We start from the raw sequence: 20,742 nt of genomic DNA on the forward strand, positions 1-20,742 counted from the left end.
ATTCTTTTTTTTTTTTTTAAGTAACATTAGATTTTATGATTAGTGTTGGTAAGAAATAACAATTGTGACTGTTACATTAGTAACTGAAGTCTGTATGACATTCATTTAAACTGGGGAAAGGAGTTCATGATTTTTAAGCTTTCAGGTTTGTTTTTAATTAATCTAAATCATTTTCTTCCCTAGTGATTCATTGATAACTCAGTTTGTTTATTCAAAATGATCAACATAATTCTAAGGGGGTTCATTAAAACAGGGAACATTGCCTGATGATGAATGTATATCACTTATCATATAAACATGAAGGAAAAAAAATCTAAGCACTGGATGTAGCCAGTGACTGTAATAACCTATGATGTTAGCAAAGGAACAAGCCAAGGTGTATGAATTTTAGGGCTCTGGTATGTGTTAGGAAAAAACACTATAGGAATGGTTTCAAATAAGAATCATTGTGAGACTCTAAGGCTATAGTCTATAAAACTATAAGAATAGTCTTAGAAGAGGAGTCTGAGTTTACATCAATTTATCTTCTATCCTCCACATATTTGGAACATACTGTACAACAGACAGAAAAAAAGAAAAGAAAAAAAACAGCATCAAGGATTTTTTTTGGCATATTGTTTAGTATGTGTCAGTGGTTTGTCCAAGAAAAATTATGCTCTGTGAAATGGCGGCCATGAAAATCAAGCGCAGAGCAAACCATCTGTACATGCAAGTTTACAATAAGGACATTGCAGAGTTGGTGAGTTGACTGATACTGACCATTAATGTGTTTTTTTTCTGAATCAGTAATAAAATTCAGGGCTACTTCTGGATGCCTTTAACTTGACCCTTTATTTTATGGGCTTCAACAGCATTATACAACTGTGTAAGTAAAGTTGATGCATAAGCTAAGCTGAATTGAGAGGGGTCATGTTCATCAGACATACATGACTTAGAGTTCCGACAGCAGAGTCTGTGTAAGTCACACTACATTAGGTAATATTACACTTATTAAGTCCCCCTTTTTTCATTTCCTTCAAGGAAAAACAAAACAAAACAAAACAAAACAACAACAAAAACACCACCAATCCAACAAACAAAAAACCCTGTTACATGCAGCACTTTATAAAACATAGAAATGGCTTGATTCAAGAGTCATGAGACTTCTGATCCTCCCTTTCCTGTGTACTCAAAACCCTCTCAAGTCTTTTCAGCAGTGGAGGAAAATTTGGATTGTGCCAAATCAGATTCCAGTGGAGGACGGAGTTGTCACTAAAGAATGAGAGAGAGACTGGGAGAGACTGGAGGGGTCACCATCCCTGGAGGTCTTTAAAAGACGTTTAGATGTAGAGCTTAGCGATATGGTTTAGTGCAGGACTTGTTAGTGTTAGGTCAGAGGTTGGACTGGGTGATCTTGGAGGTCTCTTCCAACCTAGATGATTCTGTGATTCTGTGGGCAGTTTTTGCAAATCTCTAGACAAAGTGTGTGAATCAGTCTATGGAAATGACGATTTTTAAGGGCTGCTAAGCCTAGGAACATCAAAAATATACAGTGTCAGGTGTAAAGGTATTAGGAACAGTGGAGAGCATGTACATTGGTGAAAATTGCTCACACAGCCTAACTTTAGCAATTTTGTTCTATATGAACATAAATAGCCATGTTGTTTATACTTTATACTGTTTGAATTTGCTTGACTTTCTGCATGTCAAGCCCCGGATGGAAACAATATCAAAGTAACATGAGTCTTCTCTGGAATTACTACGTGTTATAAAATCATAGAATCATAGAATCATTTAAGTTGGAAAAGACCTTCAAGATCATCAAGTCTAACCTGACCTACCAAGTCCTGTCACTAAATCTTTTCCTTTAGTGCGACATCCACAAGTCTCTTAAATACCTCCAGGGATGGGTACTCCACCACTTGCTTGGGCCACCTGTTCCAGTGTTTGACCACTCCCTCTGTGAAAAAATTCTTCCTGATATCCAATCTGAACTTCCCCTGGTGCAACTTGAGGCTATTGCCTCGCATCCTGTCACTTGTCACCTGAGAAAAGAGACCGACACCCTCCTCACCGCAGCCTCCTTTCAGGTAGTTGTAGAAAGCGATAAGGTCTCCCCTGAGCTTCCTCTTCTCCAAACTAAACATCCCCAATTCCCTCAGTGACTCCTCTTGTCTTGTTTTCAAGTCCCTTCACCAGCTTCATCACTCTTCTTGTAGTGAGGGGCCCAAAGCTGAGCAGAATATTTGAGGTGTAGTCTCATCAGTACTGCATGCAAGGGGACAATCACTTCCCTAGACTTGCTGGCCACACTATTTCTGAGGCAGGCCAGGATGCCCTTGGCCTTCTTGGCCACCTGGCTCACATTCAGCTGGCTGTTGACCAGCAGCCACAGGCCCTCTTTTTGTTGTGCAGTTATGGAGTCTTCCAATCCTGTTTGGAAACGGAAAAAAGAAAGGCTGTTACGGAACCTTTACACATTTTCACATCCACAGCAGTGGTTCTATTTCCTAATGTTTAAGAAGATTCTGCAAGGAAGCCACCCACCCTTTAGACTGCAAAACTGAAGATGAAAAAGCAGATGTTGCCTTCACTTCAGTGCATTGGAACCATACTGGAATTAAGATCTTATTCCCTGTTTAATAGGAAAGTTTGTAAATAAAGCAAAACAGATGGTATTACATTTTCAAAATGAGGAATCAATAAACAATAATGCTGCCCTAGTACAGCTAGGGCAGGCTTGTTAAATCAGGAAAGTGATTGAAATGGGAAAATATGTTTTGGATTGCTGTTTGTTTTAGACTGAAAAGGCAGAAGTAAGCCTTCCTCCTCAACACTTCCTTGCTCACTGACTAGCTTGGTGACAGAGTCTGACTCAATTTCTAATAAAATCGGAAACATTTTTTCCATTGTGTAATGGGAATGGGGCCATGCTCCAGGTGCACAAGAGCTTCTCCATTGCACCTCTAGACAAGAACTTCTAAGGAAGTGTTAGATGTTCTAAATAGGTCTGCAAAGAGAGGAATGGATTCAATACACTAACTGCCTATCTTTTTTCTTCTTTGAAGCCAGGGAAGTACCTGCTTTGACATAGTCTCCTGCTCAAATAGAATGCATACTATTCTCCTGGGGAGTGCTTTTGAGGCAGAAGCCACAGGATTTGGCACAGTGGGATAGCTTTAAAAAAAAAAAGGGTTGGATTTCACCCAGACAAGCCTATAAACTAAAAATTAGGGCTTTCATCTGGGAGAGTGTGAGCAGGCTGGGGAAAGAACTCATGCCAGGGCAGAATCTCTGATGATTACAGTTAGGTGGCCTCCTGACCGTCTCTGTAAAAATGAGCAACTTGCTACAAAAACTTGTGGTTTTGTGAGGACCAAGTCCTGAGCATGTGTGGTAAAGCATGCTCAAAATTTACCTAAAGGAGTGGGTGGCACTGAATATTGACAGAGAGGGCAGAGTACACTCAGAGCCTCCTCTGTTCCTTGCAACTTCCTAGTGGGCTGGAACACTCTGCTTCCCTGCTTCTTTCCAGGCAGTGTTGGCTTTTAGACTGTCAATACTTTGTCCTCCACTTTGGGTGATGGCTCTTTGGGCTCTCCAAAGATTAGCATTGCATTATGAATGGTGCTCATACAACATTGAGAGGTTTGCTTACCACCTGTCATTGCTGCTTAGATTAATGACATATCCCTGCCTACAAGCCCTACATATGTGTGAAGGAGTGCAAACAAGGTCCTTATACCTTGACTGCTAGTATTATCAAAAGCTGAAGAAGCTGAAGCAGTCAACTTCAGCCAGAGACTGACAGTGAACTTCATGAGTCTATCAGGGGCTGATCCTATTGACAGGGCATCCTATTCCCGTTTACCTTCCTGCTGCAAAGTAATTTAACTGAAATTATTTTTTTCCTCATTAACTGCTAGATGATACTCAAGAAGGTTTGAGAGATCACTGAGCAACAGAGACTCCTCTGAGTCACATCATCAGGAGCAATGATAGACTCAAGGGATGGTTTCGTTTATTTTTTATCAAACCAGTATTTACTAAATCTGTACCCCCGTGCTTTTGTTTGTTCATTTTTTTTTTTTTAAATGGAGAAACTACGACTTCTCTCAACACTGTGCTTTAGTGCAGTACTTGTTATGGTGTCCCAGAGTGTAAGCTGAATCACTGTCAGAATTTCTGGCTGTTCTTTCTGATGAATTCACTTAATTTCAGTTGGACTCTTCCCTCACCTGGGACCATGAATGCTCCTAGCACCATTTCTGTCTTTGACCATCTTAGCAGAAGAACTAGTAGTACTTCCAATGGTCTGGATGGAAGAATGATAGGTCACCACTTTTTCCACTGACCCATTGGTTCAGGACTGACAGAGACACACTTCCTATCCACTTGGATGGGTGGATATGGAGGAAGAGACCTACCCAAGACTTCTTGTGAGGACATAGTATTGGAATTTCAAAAGGTTATTACTGAGTGGTGAATCCACACCTACCTTTCGTTATTAGTGGAACAGGATATTGACCCCAAACACACAATTTCCCTGGGTGTGTGAAGCTTCTGAGGCCTCAGAGACACATCATTAAGTTCCCCTGAAGGATCATGGCTATATATCATAACATGTAACTTGTAATGGAATGCTGCTTGCCTTGAAAAAGCTTATCTGTTCTTCTGTGAGTAAGATTTTCTGTTCTCTGAGATTTTCAGTGCTAACTGAAAAAGCTCCAGGAGATGTACTTTACTGCTGGTTTTGGACATACCAGGTTTTCTGTGTTTGTTATTCCAGAGGACAAATTTCACCCTGTTACATGTTCTGGCTCTGTTAGTGCTGAAAAAAATGTATTTTCTTCCATTCTTTTCATTTTTCTTTATTAGACATTTTTTATCTTCACTCCATGATGAAGGGGGCTCTTGTATTTTCCCATTTTATGAGATTAACACGTCCTACATGGCTGGTGATGGTGTAGCTAGTAGCTGTAGCCTGTAGCTGATTGTGATATTCTCTGATTGTCTATTCGTTTCCTAATAGCTCCTATTAGTGTGGGGAAGGATGGGGGAGGAGGGCACTATGGAACAGTATGGGACACTAAGATGACATTTTCACGGCACTATCTATCATAACCTGAAGATCTTGCTGCTGGGCTATAATGGTCAGCTGAGGGCTTTTGTTTCATATGTGAAGCTGGAATTGTTTTGCCCCTTGTGCATCACTTTGCATTCATCTACAAAGAATTTAATCTGCAGTTTTATTGCCTAGGGACTTACTTCCATAAGGACCTTTCTCAGTTCTTCACAGTCAGCAAGTCATCATCCTTATTACTGTGAATAACTTAATATCATTATAAAGCTTTCTCACCTCACTGCTCACCCATTTCACAAGGTTACTTAGGAATATGATGAACAACTGCATCCCCTGCACAAATCCCTGTGGAACTCCACTAATGACCTCCCTCCATTGCAAGAGCTGTCTGGCTAACCTACTTACCTCCTGTTTCCTGTCTTTTAACCAGTTATTTATCAACATAAAGACCTTCCCTAAAGCTCTGACTGTTGGGTTTCTATAGAAGCCTTTGATAAGGGATTTTTCAAAAGCCGTTTAAAAAATTCAGGTTAGGCTATTTCAACCACATCTCCTTTATCCACGTGCTTTGTTGACCTCATTCAGTAATCCTGTTCTGAAATATCTCCGTTCCTGATATTTACAGAGCCAGCCACTTAGCACTCCTTTCACAGCCTCAGTGTTCCCTGCTGCCATTAAAGAAATACTCAGACAATGTTGAGTGGCCCTGAATGTGCTGTTTGTATGAAAGACATGGTCCCAGCTCAGGAGCTATGAATGTGTAGAACAGTTTGGAGCCACCTTTGTGTGGCTTCTCGGTGAAAGACAGAGAGCTTATTTCCTAGCAGTTAAAATTGATATACACATTTTCCCTCATTTTCACTCATTTCATCTATCCCTTTCTTTCAAAACTCTTTAATATTATTGCCTGCACATGGTTTTGTAGGTGAACAAAAATTAATGTGAAAATACTTTGTATGAAACAAAGACAATATTCAAACAAATATTCTGGCATATAACAGAAGGGGCAGCAGAGCCTGAACACGGCTGTTAATGTTACTCTGAAGACAGAAATGTCTCTGTCTCTGCTAAAACCTGTATTCTGAATATGTGTGTGGATTATATGTTTCAGAGAATATCAATCATTGATAAATTACCTCTCTTTTCTGTGTAACACACAGCCTTTTGGATCTCGTAGGGCTGGACAAGGAGGATCTTGCCAAGGTTTGGTTATTTCCATTGTTAGGTGGCTATTTTTTGAATCATCGTTTTGGACACAAGAACCTGTGGATGTTTAAGTCATTTAACTTGGGCCCCTCTTGGCCTTCTTGCTTATATATAACTTTTCTCTGCTGCCCTGCTATACAGGCAGTGGCTACAATATAACTGCCTTAGTTTAGGATAGAAGTATTTAACAGCAGCAAATATATACTTGCTTAACTCTTCATTTTGACCTTGTAAATGCTAGTGTGTCCTTTATAAACTTGCAGCATAATGCTTTACAGTAATATACAGTGCAGGGTGAAGTAATGTAGCCCATACATTATACTTTAGTAAACTGGTAATTTGATTTTATTTTCTGGTAGATATCCAGTACCTGTAGATTATGCTCTCTCTGCTTTATTCTGTATTCATTTTTGTAATAAGAATAGGTGTTTACTTATTGCCATTAAATCATTCTTTGCAAAACTATTAGCATGAATTTTAACAGTATTTGGAGATATTTACTTTTGACTGTTGCCTTTGCAATCCTCTAAAATATTTGTAGAATAGAAGAACAAGCTATTAAATGATTTTGAAGTGCTTCCCTTGTGTCCATTAAAACAGTAGCTTATTCTTGTCCTCATTTGCTCTGAGACGTGACTACCTATTTTGACATCCTAGAGGAACAAGGGATTCATCGCCACTATGCAGAAATTAGGTTGATTTGCCTCTTTGTTTTTATTTCATCTCATAATGTGTATGAAGTAACTGGGCATGCTCAAACAAAGTGAGCAACCTTGATGGTGCAAATACTAGCATGTTGCAGAAAATAACAGAAACACCAAACTATTGCAGTGCCAATAGATAGAAAATAAAATACTAGTGTGACTAAAAGATGAAACCTCCTTTAAAATAGGCTAGGACACTGCTTTAAAAAATGCTGAAAGAAAATGTAACATGATCATTAAAAATAATGAAGTTTCTGAGATTCTGTACATATCTCCCTTATAAAAGCATAGCCACAAGTGTTAGTTCTTAAATTAAGTGAGTCTTTAGAAGTGATCCTTCTCTCCAGAAAATACTGTTCTGCAAAGCGTAATATTTTATTTTTTTATTTTATTTTATTTTATTATTTTTATTTTATTTTATTTTATTTTATTTTATTTTATTTTATTTTATTTTATTTTATTTATTTTTTATTTACAAGGAGAGAAAACTCCACCATCTTGGCACTTGTTCCATGATACTTTGGAGAGTCAGGAGTCTTGAATGACTGACACCTTTTCTAACTCATGCCTCTGTCAAGGACTGGGCATGACAATTCAGATTATGATCAGTGTCAATCTTCTTGATTGTTTCTATTCCACTGACATATCAAATGACAAAATAAAACTGTAATTGAATTTGCAGTGGCATCTGAAATACTGTATAGCTAACAATTCCACTGTACTTCAGTAGTGGAAATGAAATTTAACTACGAAGCATGAAATGGAAGGACCAAAGTGGGTGACACATTACTAAAATCACTTGGTAGGGCTGCACAGGAGTGTGACTAACAGCGACATTGGTGGCAACGTGCTTCTTTCCATTCAAAGAAGCACGCACAATGCCATTTGCTCTTCTTGTTCTTTTGCATTTCTGTTTTTGCTTTCCCCCCCTTCTTACTGGCCAGTTGTAGAGCCATTCTGTAGCTCGTTCTATCTCATTGATAACCTACACGTAAAGTCATCAACACAACTGGTGTTCATACACCCAGTCATACAAGACTACTAATTTTGTATTTTCAATTCTGTAGGGCACAAATGTGCTATATCCTGCTTTTCTTCATGGCTGGTATCTAGTTATATAAGGTGGAGTGTGCCTGGTGTCATCTGAGTTCATCCAATCATCCCATCAAGTCAGATTGCACTATTATTTATTCATTGATTGATGGTGTAGCCATCTGTTCATGTGCTCTAGATTATAATTATCTGCCTTTTCAAGCTTGATCTTTTTTTTGTATTCCCCTGTTACCTTGTCATTTGAATTCTGACCAGGCATTGCCAGAGGTGTTACTTCATCCCTGTCACTTTCCCAGCAAGTGACTTCTTTCAGCTCATCCTCACAGCAGGTGTCTGTTGCATGAAGATAACCATTTTCTGGGCTTTAAAACATGTGCTCGGTATATCTATCAATAAAAGCCTCAGCATTTTCTTCTTCTGAAGACTACCATCAGCTCCACCTCAGAATTCAAGAAGGCAGACCATCCTCCCTTTTGAATACCACGAACAGCCTGCCTCCAATAAGTGGGCTTCATGTGTACACCGTGCACCAAGCAGGGACCTGCACCTTGAGTGCGTGTATGTGATTTTGTGGGATGCTCTTTCTCCAGTGTATAAATCAGCAAATTTTAGGGAATGATGGGCACACATAAAGCAGGAGCATCTGACTATGTGTATGTCATGTGTGTTGATTTGAGCTGACTTGTTGATTTGGGGATTAGTCATAGAAGGGTCTCAAAAATGTTTAACATTTGGTGTCGGGCATTGAGACTTATCAGTTATAGTGCTGGCACTGATCCCAAATATATAGTTCACTGATTGCTGATTAATTATGTATCATTAATAACTCAATGAAACACTTTGATTTTTAGTTGATTTAAACCATATGAATTGAGAAGATTTTCCCTGTAGCACTTAAGCATTTTCAGTAATCTGAAAACTATCAGTCATTTTTGTCGATATACGAATACAACCTAAAGATCCTGTGAGAATGCTGCATTTGATGTTCTAGGCACTCTGATGTACTTTACTTTTGACCCAGAACTGGAAAACATAGAGGAGTGGCCCGAGAATGGATTTTGCAAAATTAGGCTTAATTCATAGTAGTTCTCTTTGCCTTAGAAATCAAAAAGTAATGTCGGATTTCTGCTTCCAGACCAAGCAGTGCAGTTGGTGAATGGTCTTACCACAAGAACACAGCTGTTTCAAGCTGGCTAAAGAGATTCTCTTAATTATCAGAAAAGCAGTCCAGATTCTCAGCTCAGTCCTATGCCAGGTTCTTCACTCCCTTTTCAGATCTGAATCTTGATCAGTTTTCTGTTGGGACCAAAAGTCTGCTGATGGTCAGTCAAGGTTCACCTGGTAGCAATCAACCCAACAGTCTTCAGTGAGTGAGCGCAGAGTTTCTGGTACCCTGCTATGCTCAGCGTTGCGGTGGAACATATCTAGGTATTCTTCCTGGATGCAATACCTCTACAATACAATCTAAAATTCTTTGTGCTTTCAAGTTTCCAATTTCTGTCACAGTCAGAAAAATTAACATACTTGTTTTTCCCCCCTTCTCTCCATATCTGTGGGCTGAGGTGTCAAGATGGATGTCTCTTTTTTGAACTGACAACAGCAGAAATTCCCACAATGTTTATGAAGAGCTGACAAATGCAAAAAGTTAGACCCTGCTTGCTGAGACTGACCATGGTGACAGCAAGCTGCCTCTTACAAGATTGCTTTGGAGTTTCTTTCCATCGCTGGCGCACTTTCCAATTGCAGTTCAGGCTACATTCCTTCTGGAAAGCGTCTCTGCTTCTAGCATTGCCAAAACACACAAAGACCTCTTTCTTCTCTTCATGAAGCTGAACACCATATACAGGTGTCCTAACTGATGTGGTAGGTAGTTGGGTGGGTCTCACTGTTTGTGTATGTCCTAGTTTACCACCCAGCCTCAGTCACAGTCCAAGCAAACACCTGAGGTAAAAAGGGATTTGCTGATAACTGGAGCTCTCTGAGATGTGTGGGCCTTGTGTGCACTCGTTTTCCACCCTTATTCTTACTTTCCTCAGAACTGTTTCCTCTACTGCTCGCAGATTATGTAAATGATGTTAAACAATACCTATTATTGCTATCCTGTAGGTGAAAAGAGAATAAATCAAGACATACTGAACAGCACCGTGATCTTTCAGAAGTAGCTGCTCTTTTGTGCTTTCATGCTTTAGTTGCAATAAAGTGAGTTTGCATGTGAACTGTATGTTTTGAATAGTCCTCTTGTTGATTATTAATGTGCTTTTACTCTTTAGAAGCTGCAGGTGTTTGTATGAAAACAAGACTTAATCCACTTGTTCTAAAGAGGACTTAATGCAAGGCCAGAAATGATAGTAGATAGAGATGATTGTAGTTACCCAGCCACATGGATATGGATGTAGTTTTTCTGGGTTTTGGAACAGAGGAAGAGATACATTTTTAGCATTAGTTCTCTATTTAGCCTAGATCAAAGACAACATACACCTGTAATCAATATGCACACTGTTCTTCCGTAGTTGTGGTTGTAGGAGGCTCAGGAGGTGCAGCAAAGTGGAAAAGATGTTTACTGTTTAGAAGCTACAGGTTTTTTATTGAATGCCTGGACACACACCGCATTCCTCTGAAAATATGGAACTTCATCAGATTTAAAAAGTGAAGTCACATTTCTTTTCTGATTACACCTATTGTGTGATTTTCTGTTGTTATAATATTGAAACCAGTGCTTTTGTGAGGGCTGCTGGGATGACTCTTAGTGTAAGATAAAATTCTGTGTATATAAATGCATTGTAATTGATCTCACTGTTAAAGCACAGAAAGCCTATATCTGACTTAATCGTCTTAGTGCTCCCTTATACCTTCTAAAACCCCTTAAAAAAAAACTTAAAAACTAACTTATGCAACATGTATATCCATCAGACAAATGGGAATTCTGCAAAACTAGTCAAAAAGTCCAGGACACGTTGCCCAGGGCTGCATGGGCACAGTTTACTTCACTGGTTTCAGTGGTCATTGAAAGTTTTGTGGCTGCTTTTTCCACATTACGTGTTCATCTGTAGGGGGTGAGGAACTCAACTATTCCAGGCAGAAGGAGAAAGCGAGGTAGCAAGCTAAGACTTGACAACCTACGCATTGTGTAGTGGTGTGCTTAGAAGTTAAGTGATTGTCTTCTGACTGCAGTGAATGTGTAACTGAGGCCTAACACTTGCTTCCTTTTAACCTCACTTATCCGTGCATTTTTTTTTCTGATCATAAAGTTTCTTTTAATTCCAGAACAGGGATTGTCTGTGTTCTGAAATCTTGAGTATTCTGAAATGCTTAAAAAATTAATGAAGGATCGTGTCAAATATTAATGGGAGCTATTCTGTTCTCCGAATGTCGGAGGTGAAAGATATGGCTAAGTCTTTTTCAAAAGACAAGGTGTAAGGGAGACGATACATTTTCCCACAACTCAAATATTGTTCAATTGATTTGTTTTGTAGCTTCAGGTAGCCATACAGCTATAAATCAGTATGTCGTACATTCATTTTTCTTCTTTATTATACTCTCCTTTGCTCTTTTTCATGTAGAACTGTACTTGTTTCTCGATGGCATTTATGCGGCAGATCTTGACATATCCAGATTACATGTATTTAGAAGCTGAAGTCAGAGTACCATATAAATTAAAGTAACTACACAACAATTTTGCATTCTGACATATGATGTACTCCTTAGAAAGGGTGTGAAAGAGTGGGTGTCAGAAGTACTGCAGAAGTGGGGCTCTAGAAATAACATGTTCTTACTGAAGATTGTGGAGTACATATGGCAAATGCGTAAACTGTCGGAGTCTCTAAGATGGACACTTCCTTTCTGGAACAGTTGTCTGGTTGTGTTTGAGTCTGCAAGCACAAACCTTTTTCACTGACTGGCAAAAAAGAAAAAAGGTATTTGAAGCCATTACCTCAATAAATCTGAGAAGATGTGTAATGAGAAGCTCTATAGAGGAATGGGAAGGGGTTGCTTGATAAGTATTATAAAAAAATATTGAATTGACTGTGCAAATTCAGCTGAAGATCTTTAATGGACTAAATATATGGTGAAATAAGGCCTTCGGTATCCACAGGGAGAGATTAGCAGCAGATGGCAGTGGTACACAGCAAAGCATTTTTTTAATTCTGAATTCCTTCAGGGTCTGTACAATGAACTTGGTAACTGTAAAAGGAAAAGCGGAAAGAAATCTGTTTTATTATGAAAAAACATCACAGTACTCTTGCCTAACAAAATGATGTATAAAATCTGTGCTTCTTTACAAAGGAGAGCACAGCTGAAATTGATAAAGAAAGAAGAGACGATTTCTAGTCTTAAACAACACTATTTTGAGGGACAGATATTCAGCTGAGAAACTTTATTATGAAGTTGGAAGAAGCTGTAGTTGCCTCTGGTGTCCAGTTTCCTTCTGTGTAGACTTGCCTTCTCTTTTTACGCTTCACATTTCACATTCGCTAGAGTGTAATCATCATAACTGAAATCAGTGACAAATTCCTGTTGTGTGGATTTCATGCCTGATGCTGTTTTATTGAGAAAATACGTTTAGAGTATGGTCAGAAAGAAAGTTTAAATGCCCATGTTACCAGGGTATCATTCATTTTGTGTTCGGGCATGCCTAGAAGAAAAGGAAGGTTATTCTCACAACAGCTACAGTACCTTGAAAATGGTGTCTTGTGTTGTTGCCATAGGTCAATTCAACTCACACATTGTGAAGATCAATACATCAGAAGAGCAATTAAGAAAATGCCTGTGTAACCACAGCACAGAATTAATTTTCCTGTGTGGTATTGCATAATATATGAATTTGTACTTTAGTGTGAGAAATCTTCATTCAACCTGCTGAGAAATAATAGAAACCTGCATCACACAAAGTGAGGATTGTTAACCTGTGAGTGAAATCACTGGCTGCGCCCTATATGTAAGAAGGTGAATAGTAAAGCTAAGCCTGACATGGAGAAATCTTAGGACCTGTCAAAGTCAGAATTATGGTACTGTAGCCAGAAAGTCAGATTTTTGAAATCTATACTTGTGATTGTGCTCAGGAAACACTACAAATTTGACATGTTCAAACACAGTTTCTACAGAAAAAAAAAAAAAATCAGATAGATTGGCTTCTAAAAACTTTGTGGCCGAAACCCAAGTTTAACTTTGGTGCAGTTCTGCTGACTACAACAGACTTAAAATACACAAATGCTTCTTAAAAGCTGATATATTAAAATAAAAAGATTCGATCAATTTGAATTAAAATTCATTATAAAGCTTCCTTTAATAAAAGACTCTCAGTAAGATGATTCTACTTTTTCCTTCGTTTCTTTTTATTGTTATTTTACATTACTTGAAATGGGATCTTCAAGTGCTCTTTTAAATGGTTAGAAAGATTGTCGAGTTTCACTTAAACTTTTGTAAGTACCTTTAAAGCCTCCATTAAACAGCTATTTTTGTAATTTCGTACAGTACTACGCTTCTCCAAATCACAAAAGAAATCACTGCCTCCTACACTGGCAGTAATAAAAAAGGCTTTGCATTTTGCAGACATTAGGGACGGATCTTTATAGCAACTCGTGGAGATAGGTATGCAAATATCCCCCTTTTTTTTACAACCGAGAACTGAAGCAAAGAAAAAGCTAACAGATAAAGCTTTTTCAAGCCAAATTAATCAGGTGTTACCCCCACCTGCCAATAAAGTTACACTGACCTTTATATTAGTATAAATGATGACAAAAGGATTTATATTGGGTAGCAGCTTGTCAATCCTTGTATCTTGCAGTTGAAAATGCTTTGTTGCTTGTCTGGCTCATGTGGGGAATTGGTGATGGAGAAGAGATGAGAACCCTGCTCTCAGCTCCGTATTTGTCCCATCACTGTTTTCCTCAAGTCTAAGTAAAATTATTTTCTCTGTTTCCACTGATGGCAGCATTCCAGTGTATCTAAATGGTATCTGTCTCTGCAGAGACACTGAATAACTTCTACAGAAAACTAAAATGGCACGTAAGTGCCCAGGGGAATCATAAACAGGAGGAGCTGCTCTGGGTTTTTATCCTAGCCAGCCATAAAAGTATATTATGAGGTTTTTCCTCACCTATAAGCAGGTGAGAAACAACTTAAGTAATTTAACAACTGGATCTACTACAAAATGGATGGAGTACTGTCAGAAGGATTATCGGGGAGTACAGATCATGTAGGTGTGATTTCATCAGTATATTGTTGGCGAAGGTCCAGCACTAGGGCGAGGCACAGCTCAAATTATGACATCTTAAGTGTTGTCATAGGCAGGCCCATACTTTTCACACTGGTTTCTTGGACTTCTTTTTATTGCTCATAGGCCTCACCAATATCCGCAGCAGATTATGAGGGAGGCTTTATACCTGTATGGCTTTCCACCACCTGACAGTACCATGCAAAGTTAGCCATTTGCCGTCTGGTCTTCACTACAGGAGAAGTGGGAGGTGAGATACCTGCATTATACTTGGGTTAGTACTTGACCCAGGGGTTGAGCATAGGATTTGTGTGACCAAATGGTGGTTTGGTCATATAAAGGGTGTGGTTTATATTCCACTTTTTAATATGAGCTGAATTTTCTGGACTATGTTAATAACCTGTGGAGAGAAAAAGGCATGTTGAGTGCATGGAGTGTAGTGGACATCTGAAACGATGCAGACGAACCACATTTTAAAACTACTTATTTCTCTCCACAGGCAATAAAGGTGCAGGGTAACAGATAAATAATAATTTGTAGGTTGATAGGTTTGCATGTTTGCATTTGTGGTATTAAAGTTATGTATCTGGATGCAGGGGATAGAGAAATGCCAGAAATTGTCCCACACAAAAAGCAGAGTTAAAGCATAGTGATGTTTACTGTCAAACATCCCTTTGGAAGTAAGGAAGGTAAAGGAAGACTTCCAGAATGGCAAGGCTTTCCTGGCAAAACATTAAAAGAACTTCACATAAAATCTGAAGCTCATGCAGCAATGAATAAATTAAACCATAATGCAAATAAAACATAAAGAATTCACATACAAAAGGAGCGTGAAATCAAGGACTGTATGAAGAGTAATGGGAACAAGCATGACTGTATCCTCTAGAATCTGAAATTTTACCTTAAAGTTAGCAAAACTCTTAGGAAAAAAAGTTATTTAAGCTATTGAAAATTCAAGACTGATTTCAGCAAGGTCTGTGGGCATGTATAAATTAAAACCTGTGTGTGTGCACAGATTCAATACCGAGAGACATCCTGTTTGTAGTATTTCTCTACTAATGGAAAACAGCCTTCATCTATATGAGGCAAATGGATATTATTAATCCTACAGTACCCTAATCTGTATAAGGCAAACAAATATAGTTCATTTATTGCAAAGCTGGCCTGTGACCACAAAAAGCCTCATTTCATTGATTTCTTCTGAATCTCTCATCCGGCAGTGATTTCCTGGCATCTTGTTCTCGTTGGCATGACCAAAGACAGGCTGGGCGTATACCATCTGCAATGCTTATTCGTGCTTTGCTAACCCACAATTTATATTGATTCAACCTATTTCCAAGGTTATCTTATGCCATTTAGTAGACCAACAGCTTTTAAATGAATTGAGGTAGCATGATGGGCCTGAATCAGCCACATGATGCTCCAAGCCGGATATTTGGGAATGACCTCAGAACAGATGCCAACACTGCCTGATTATTTCTCCGTGAGGGTGTACTTCTGGTGTCTTGTCAGGTCAGCTTTGCATCTTATTTTGCCTTTGGAAAGGCATAGAGATTTGGGAGCTGATGATCTGATACAGCGAAAGCTGCATGCCACTCTAATGTTGAAGGTTAAGTGCTGCTGGTCTGCTGGGTTATTGAAGGCTTGTTTAGCGCTCAGTGGAATGGAGCTTTTGTACTCCTGTGTAACGAAAACCTAAATTACTAACAAGTGTTATAAAATTCCAGTTATTTGACAAGAAGGTATAACCAGAAGGGTACTGAGAAGTTGGCTGTAATGTGGATTTTATATTAAAGGCTCTAAAATCTAGCTGTTGAATTCAGCTGTCATAATCTGTTACCTCAGAAATTATTTTTCTCCTCTTAGTTTGCTTTTTTAGCATCTCATCCCCTGTCATTCATTTCAAACTGTTGCTGCACAAAAAAATATTGTCATTCTCTACTCTTACGTCTGTGTGTCAATATTCTGGGGTATTTCTATTGTTTCTGAAATACCTCTTATTTCAAGTTCCACCTGTCTCCCTTCCTCCTTTCTGTATACCACACACTTACTGATATCTTAAACTCTTCAGATTTCTTTCTGCTTCTGTAATTTGTTCATTCCAAGTCTTTTGTCCAGTATTGTTACACTGAACAGCCTCACAGTACATGTTGAACTTCAGTTCTTTCACATGGAATTAAAAATCCACCAACTTAACTTACGATGACTTTGTCTATTGTACTTCTGTCTTATGTGGTTTGTGTTCTATATGCTGTAAAAATTTAAGGCACTGACTGTTTCTTTTACTGGCTTTATTGTTATTTATTTATTTTTATTTTTTTGCAAGTCGTACAAGGCTAACAGTAAGGAGTAATAATAATTATAAACATTAGCTCAATTGCTTCACTCTCCTCTTGTATCTTGGGCAGTTGAGTAAATCCTGCACCCATGTGTGTGGTGTTGTCTCCATTGCAATGGTGCAGTTTGTTCTGATGCTCAGAGGGGATGGTGTGCACGCTCACAGCTCTTAAAATGCTAAGGAGCACACTTGCTGTGCCGTCCTGAAGCATATTCTCTGTTTTCTGTGTGTTCCTATTCAGCCCAGGAGAGACCTCTCTGTCAAACACATCAATAAAATATAAACGGTTGAATGCCTTTTATTGAGGTTTTAATCAAAGCAGTCCACTAGACTGTTTCAAAGTAAGTGAAATTGGGAGATTGACAGGAGTGCAGCAGGGGCATGACCACAGCAATGCACTAATAGCTATAATTTCAAAACACTATTAAAGGAAATTACAGAAGACACAGTGGGCTAAATTAACCCTAGCTATAACTGTTGTCTTTAACAGAGTTGCATGAGGTAGAACTTGGTGAATATAATCCTTTCTCTGCAATTAAACTACTTCTTTACACCTGCTATTCATAATGATGCACAGAAGCTGGCTGAAATAAACTGATTATAATACTCCAGTGTAGGGTAGACTTCTTAGAAAAAATTCAGATTGGCATTAGATATTTTGATTCATGAAAAACAAATTAATTGCTAAAGATAAAATGCATTTCAGAATAAAGTATGCAGTTGCTACAAATGATTAAATAATTTTGGAAGAGGAGACGAGTGAATCAGTTGTATTCAAATAAAAACAAGCTGTAAAACATAATAGTAGCACAGAAGAAATATACTCACTTCACTGCATTAGCTTGTGTTCACAAATGACTTTACCAGGCAGAGAAAGAATGTGGTTCTCTTACAGAAGCACTCCGTGTGCTATCCATGTGGCTACAGCTTATAAAAATCTATACAAACTGTCTTAGCTATCAGCAATTAGTATTGATAAAGTTTTGTTTTGTTTTGTTTTGTTTTTTTAAATAGACATTTATTGGAGCCACAGGTTAAATTTACTAATGAAGTTAGAGCCAAGATACTTTTAAAAGGAAAGAGTAGAAAGCTGAATCAACATGTTGATGTACCTGCACCCTTATCAAAGTTTGACTGACCACACTAGAATGATCATCCTCTAACTGATACAGTAGCATCAGTATAAAAGGCAGTGTACGGATCAAGCCTACACACCAGGGAATGAGGAGCCTCGTACAAGTTTAGACAGCTCTCACTCCTTCGAGGCTGTAGCACTCCTAGGTGCTGCTCCAGTTTCAGTTCACTTATAAACACTGAATCCAGCCCCCAGAATCATTTCACTGAGGTCACTTGAGGGAAAATTTGAATTATTCAGTATGTTTTTAAAAGTTTTTGAACTTCAAATGTTGAAGACTTCAGTCTGTTCTGTATAAAATACTGAATGACTTCAGAGAGCGATGTGGATTTTGCTCCTGGTCTCTGCCGCTGCCCATAAAGCATTCAGGCAAAGTTCTTGTAGTTTATGATGTCAGAAGTGTAATCCCTAGAGTGAATTATATATGTTTGTATTCACACCAGGTCATCTTATTACCTGAGGGTTTACAGGCAGTCAGATTGCTTCCACCAGCTGACAGGTTTTTGAAGCCTGAGCAGTAGTTTGCCTCAGTAGCACCCATGTCTCAGGTAAGGGTAAACGACTGACATCATATTGGCATGAGAAGAGTATAGAAAGTTCAGGTCCATTCCATCTAATCTTAAATGTTTATGGCAATCTGTGCTTTTTTTATTTCAGATGCTAACAACCCTTGTTAAAGCAGGTATAATTTTTCTGAGACTGAATCTTCCTGTCCTTTTTCAAAAAATACTTAAGGAAATACTTCTGTCCATCTCAAGCACTCTACTATGTAAATACAGCACTTCAGGCAGACTACTTGGAATTTCCTACCACTGTTGACCTGTTCCCAATGTAAAAGGAAAAAGCACTTTATGGGATAAGGGGAAAGAAGTATCTTTCTTTTTGGTAAGGACCACCATCTTTCTAGGAAAAGAACATAAATTGTAATTATCAATAATTCTAATTGAACATACAGGAAAATGGGAGGAATGTCTTGAAATTCAGTTTTCAATGACTTTCATTAATTTCAACATCAAGATAACTTTGTGATAGGGTAAAAATAGATAGACTTCCAGACTTGTTTTCTAGTCTAGTAGTAGTACAATAGGAGAAATTATGAAAGGATGTCGCTCATCTGGCTATTTATGTCTATTTTGTATTTACATCCAGCAATTATCATACATTGGGGTAGCTGGCATCCCACCTATTAAAGGCACGCAACATTTCAGGTTAAATGTATATTTACACTTCCTGCTAAGCTGGAATCACTTATATGGTTCTTCCTATGCCAATATGAAAAAAAACCACGCTTACTAAATATATAGGATTTTTATTTTGTTCTCATTTATGTTGTGGTTTTGCGTGATTTGGTTGAGTGAGGATGAAACAGTTATTGGGGGAAATAGGCTAAAGGTCTGAGATGTGCAGCTGGTCAGATTTAGTCATTTCCCTGTCTTCTGAGTGGTAGGGCTCTCACAGAGATTTAACTTCTATAAAGTTAGGTCCTCTGCATTGCTGAGCCTCTTCCCTTGGCTGACAGTTTCATTGTTCCAGAGGAACATAGCTGTCAGAGAAGGTCGTTGCTGCAAAGGGGACAGCAGTCTCTCCAGTACCTAAGGCCATTCCCACAGAGAGTTTTGAAGACTGTGGCGATGACCTTCACCTGGACTCTGAAATCACGGGGGAGTTTGCGCAGAGGCCAGCATGCCAGGGCGATGCGTTCATAGTGGCTGGCGTTGCTAAGCAGACTGGCAGCTGCTTTTAGGAGCAGTGGGAGTTTTCTGCAATATATGTTTTTCATTCTTGGATACAATGAAATGCAGTAATCAAGCCTGGAGGTCATGCACGTGTTGATCATTGCTGCCAAATCTGTGTTTGTAGATTCAGTATGTTTTTCAATACTTCATGCAACAAAATGATGTGTATCATGGTGGCAGATTTTCCTCATTTCTGCTTTGTCTTCATTGTGAGTGAAGAGGAAGCAGCAGTGGTTTGACAGGATCAAGGAGTAGTTCTTACACACTGTGCATCCTGTACATCCCTAGGATGCGGAGTCTGCACAGGGACTGAGCTTTGTGTGCTCCCCAGTTTGCTCATACGGTGGCAGTTGATGACCAAATGATTAAGAACATCCCGTTAAGAACTCCAATTCCAATCTAGTTCTTTTCATAGCTGTGTAACTAAGGAGCGGCAATCCTTCTGTAGTCTGATTCCTTTCCCTGCTTTATACAGTGTTTTCTTTGGCCTTTAATTTGCTTGAAAATAGCAACAAAAAAGTATTTCCATTGAACTAATTGGTGCTTTGAACAAAAATGTGCATATCCCTTTTCTAAATATAAAAAGAAGAGACTCGATGTTCACAAGCGTGTCTGACAGACTAACTATTCTGTACAAACAGGTTTTGTGTTACACTCTTGAAATATTTTTACATACAGCAGCTAACAAGACCTTGAAGGATTATTCAAAATTGTGTTTCTGTTGAGCATGTGTTGCTACACACAGACACTGACATAAAGGAACAAAGCCTGGTATTACCTCCACTAATATTACTGTAGCATTTTGAGGATGTTGCTCTACTGGCTTATGTTGGGGGCAATAAGCAAATCAGTTAGTATTAATTATTTGTGCAACTTAATGACATTTATAGGCAGCCTGACAACCCTTCTTTCATCATACATGTTAAAAACCAGAAAAAAATAAGTTTTGGGTAAGAACACTGGTCAGAAAAAGCTTGGAAATTAGAAGCAGGGAATCTGTTTCCTGCTGCCGTGCTCAGCAAACCACCTTGCTACCTTAAGCACTTAACCGCAGTACTTATGTGCAAAGTGTCACAACCTTTGGGTCTCTCTCTAGACAAAGGAGAGAGACTGCTACTAGTCGCTGTTCAGAGGGCAGTTTAGTCTTTCAAGGAGTTGAATCTCCCCTGAAAGTGTCTGCATTTCCTCAGGAAAAAGGAGTCAAAAAACAGTTAAGCTTATAAAGTTATGTGAGAGAAATCCAGGCTCCCAAGTGCGTTATTAGTAAGTAAGAAAACATTCAAGACATGCTGAA

General features: G+C 38.7%; 1 protein-coding gene across 5 annotated transcripts in view; it reads left to right on the top strand.

Moving 5' to 3' along the window:
- TMEM117 (transmembrane protein 117) overlaps positions 1 to 20,742 on the top strand; it is a 218,338-nt gene that overhangs the window by 99,171 nt on the left and 98,425 nt on the right. The window lies entirely within an intron of this gene.

Source organism: Anser anser, assembly GCF_964211835.1.
Source record: "Anser anser genome assembly, chromosome: 1".
Lineage (NCBI taxonomy): Eukaryota > Metazoa > Chordata > Aves > Anseriformes > Anatidae > Anser > Anser anser.